The sequence below is a fragment of the Protobothrops mucrosquamatus genome, unplaced genomic scaffold (assembly GCF_001527695.2).
Source record: "Protobothrops mucrosquamatus isolate PMUCROS unplaced genomic scaffold, P.Mucros_1.0 scaffold_60, whole genome shotgun sequence".
In the NCBI taxonomy this organism is placed as follows: Eukaryota; Metazoa; Chordata; class Lepidosauria; order Squamata; family Viperidae; genus Protobothrops; species Protobothrops mucrosquamatus.
In genome coordinates, this window is record NW_015386136.1 from 334,587 (window position 1) to 338,854 (window position 4,268).

The 4,268-nt window shown below is 45.2% G+C and overlaps 1 protein-coding gene across 1 annotated transcript in view; it reads right to left on the reverse strand.

Annotated features, from left to right (window-relative positions):
• The window catches only part of AFTPH (aftiphilin), a 42,272-nt gene extending 39,344 nt beyond the window's left edge, over positions 1-2,928 (reverse strand). Inside the window, exon 1 of the mRNA XM_015812278.2 lies at positions 2,733-2,928. The gene's annotated coding sequence lies outside the window, so the exon portion shown is untranslated. The remainder of the gene's footprint in view (positions 1-2,732) is intronic.
• Positions 2,929-4,268: the final 1,340 nt, after the last annotated feature.

Here is a 4,268-nt window from a genome sequence, read left to right on the forward strand (position 1 = left end):
GGGGAGAATTGAGAGAGAGAGAGACAAACACACACACACACACAAAGAGGAGAGGGGAACTGCTGGGGCCGGCCCGTATTGAAGAATATGGCCGAATTTACCCGGGCTGGCCGTATATCGGCGTATAACACGCACACATCATTTGCCCCCTATTTTCAGGGGGGAAAAGTGCGTGTTATACGCCGATAAATACGGTAGACATGATTGATAGAAGAAAAAAAATCCTACTTGAAGTGAGTTAAAAACATGCCTTTGAAGTTTGGGCAGAGTCACTAGCTGTAATAATTAGTGATAAAAAGTAGTAGGTAGTTAACAGGAAAACCAAGATATCTAGAGAAGAATCACACAAATTGATGTAATTTTCAGTATTTAATATCGTAACAAACATTTTGGAATTTCCTTGCCTTAGATTAAACTCTAACACATTCATACAATGTTATCTATCCTGAAACTTTATAACTCAAAATTATCTACCACATCTTTAGCTGGTTCTATATCGAACATGTGTTAATGTAGAGGAACAGGGACAGATTTAAGCTTAGATATATTTAGAAAAGACCCATTGAAATTTAAGCCCCCTTAATGAATCTCAGTGGGTCTATCAGTTATGATTAGTGTGATTCAACCCAAAATTTAATTTTGCACACAGGGCTATTATTACAACTATCTTATTTGATTCGGAGGTCACCTGACTCCCAGGTAATTCCAGATGGCCTACATAATTAAAAGACAAAAAAAAAGAACATGCACATCTAGATAAAATCACGTAATGTAATACGAAAGAAAACCACCTGGAGCTCAACAAACAACCTAACTCCAGGTGTGGGAGCAAATCCCATTTTCAAAGACATAGGTAACCTCTGTATGGTGAGAGCCATGTAAATCTCTGCTGTTCCAGATGACAAGTACTACAAGGGAGAAAGTGTGCTTCCAGGGTCCCATTAGATGACTGACTGAAGGGACTGGAGCACCCCTACTCTTCCCAATGTTATTTGATGGGCAGAAACCACTGGAGAAACGTGGTCTCTCAAATAATGAAGTCCTCTTCTGTGAAGGACTTTATAAGTGACAATCAACCCTTGAAGTCATGTAGCAACCAATGCAACTCACACAGCACTGATGACACATGGGCATTTAAAACATCCCCATTACTACCTGTGTTGCTGCATTCCCTCTTGCTTACACGTGCATGAAACATCAAAACAAAAAGTACAAAGTAAGTCCTGCTCTCAGAGTAAAGGTCATATATGAATTTTTATAACATGGTAGTTTGGAAATTTTTGCCTACCCTTATTCAGACAAAAATGTGCTTTAAAAAGGAGGGGAAATATGGTCAAATATAGAGAATTAAGTTGTTTTTTAAGTCATAAAAAGGTTGATGATTGGGAGAGCACCCACAAAGGTTAGCTTTTTTTCTCTTTCTACCAGTATAAGTGAAAAAGTCCATTCTTGAATACCCGTAGAGATAATTGACCGCCTCTCTCTTCCTGTTGCAGGAAGTATTCCTCTGATATCACAAAGAAGCAAAATAGAAATATGCCAGGAATATTTTGAGGAAAGCAGCAAATCTCTTGAAACTAGTGCATTTCTTGTTCCATACCTGCTGTTAGAACAGGGGAGGGGTAAGAGAACCTTACCCCAGGTCTGAAGCTGGGGTTGTCAATTCCAATGAAACAAAAGATTGGAGGGGGAGTAGTTCGGTAATTTTATGAGAATTTTTAATTGAAACCCACTTGTTAACCTTTAAAGTAATGACAAAAATAAGACTTGATAAGTGTCAGCTTCCACAATATTGCTGTGACATTAAACAGCTGTTTTAACTTTTTTTTTTTTTTTGCTTTCAAAATGAACAATTAACTTAAGGGTTAAAAAAAATACTTGGGTAGGTAGGTGGGAAGCAATTCCAGCAACCTAATTTAACTTTTTTTTTTTTGCTTTCAAAATGAACAGTTATCTTAAGGGTTAAAAAAAAATACTTGGGTAGGTAGGTGGGAAGCAATTCCAGCAGCCTAATTTGTGTCACACTCCTGATATGAAAAACTAATATGGCACAGTGCCAATCAGCACAAAATCACCACCGCTTGATCCATCTTCACCTATGGAGGAATGAAACAGCTGGAGATGGAAAAGAGATGAAGAAAACCCGGTACTTACAGGCCAGCGATGCACCAGCTACTGCCTTAGGAGAACAAAGAGTCTCTGTCGAACCCTTGTTGAGGTTTTCTTTGGGTCGTGGAGACTGACGGGTTTGGTCCGGTCTCGTATGGCAGTACTGCTGTGCTGGGTAAGGAGGTAGGGAAGGGACCAACAAAAGAAGGTTGAAAGTCTCCCTCCTTTATGCGAGCAGATATTAACTCTCCTTTTCCTTCGCGGCCTTATGTAATGCCAAGTAAGCCACTTGGACTTTTCCAAAGACACCTCACTAGCAACAGACGCCACAGGCGCCCGGTCTCCCGAGCCAGGCAGGGAAAGGGGCTCCCGGGTCGCGCCCGGGCTTGCACCCTGCCACCCGAAACGGGGGACTCGTTCCTCTTTTCAGACCCGAGGGGTGCGTTTCCACGGCGAAACGAGTCCGGAACCTAGAGGGAGGCTGGAGCACAGGTGGCGGCGGCGGCGGCGGCTTCCCTTCCACGCTCCGGACCCGCTTCCTGGGAGATAGCAGGCAACCGAGGCGAAGGGTCCGCCTGGCTGTGTGCTTCATATTCGGCAGCAGCAGCAGCCGCGCTCCTTACCTTTGGGCTCCTGCAGGGTCAGCTGGGCCGGGCATGGCCGGGCCAGACGGGGCTGGGAGGGTGACTCGAGGCCTCCCGCGGTAACCGCCATTAAGGTGAATCCATCTCGAACTTCCCCCTCCCGTCCCGGAGCCCAGGAAACGCCTTGGACTGACCCACCTCCCCTCGCCGCCCACTTAGTTCGCCGCTTCCCAGCATGCCGCGCGGCTAAACGCTCTCTTATCTCTGCGTGTCCCTCCACCGCACTACGTCCTGAGTCAACGTCACGTCCGTCACGGGGAGGGGGGCTTTTTCCATCCGTTGGAATCCATGCGGTTAGGAGTCGTAACTTCAGACCGCGGGCAATCTCCAATGCGCGTCGTCACTTACTGTGCCGTGATTGTTTAGGATCTAGTGGTCCAATGATGAAGAGATCGGTAAAGTTCTATAAATCCCGAGCCTTCCGGGAAAGAAGCCGTGGTGTTACTCAGGAAAGCATCAGAAGTTGAGCTTCTCTTTCCCTTTCCCTATGCTCTTGTCTATTTACCAAAGTGAGCGAGATCCGCCATATCAAATGTGGGCACGCTTAATCCATAACGGAGCGGGATGGCCATTTTGAAGTCTGCAGGAAGAGGAAGCTCAATCGGTGCGCAGGCAGCCATGTTTGGTGAGGGCAGAATTCCCTTAGTTTGCGGGAAAAAGACTTCGGACCTGCAGTCTACGTCGGGCCCCGCCTCGTGTGCAGCTTGGTCTCTGCTGCTACTGTTGCAGTTCTGACATCTGCATGCGCTCATGGGGCTGCTCGGATCGCTGGCGAAGAGGGCGGTGCCTGGGAATCCCAACTATCGTCACGGACGGGTTTAACCTGTGAACACTAGAAAGCCCAGCATGAGACATATAGAGATGTTAGAGAATTGTAGATTAACAAGATAAAGCGGGCGAGGTCCCAGGAGAAAAAAAGTTTGATCTTCTCTCCATCCTCGTTTTTCGAAGTTTGAAGCGCAAAGCAATGCTTGCCTCTGTCCTCTTATACTAGGAAAGCGAGGCTTCGAACTATGTGGACTTAAATTCGGGTTTCTCTTAGCAGATTGATCTAATGGTGAAGACACCAGGCTAGAAACTTTAGAGGCAAAGCCACCTGGGCGACTTTGGGCCAGTTACTCTCAGCCCTAGAAAGGGGGCAAGGGCAAAGTAGTTGGGGGGGAGGGTAAACCTCACCAAGAAAACTGCAGTGACTTATCCAGGCAGTCACCAGGTGTCAAAAGCTGACTCGAAGGGACACCCTCACCCTTTAAGCTTATACAAATGACTTGCTTTCATTTGCAAATCATGTTGTTTTATTTTATTTATTCATTAATGACATTTTTATCCCAACTTTATCTGGGCTGCCAAAATCTGAACAACTGGATGACAAGAAAGAGTTAGGATTTTTTATTTTGAAACATCTCTTTGCTGCCATCTTGCTTTATCCAGATCTGGAAACTGCCTTGTCTAAGGTCAGGATCATGAAAAAAATTTCTAAACTTAAAAGCTGCACTTCAAAATTTAACACATATT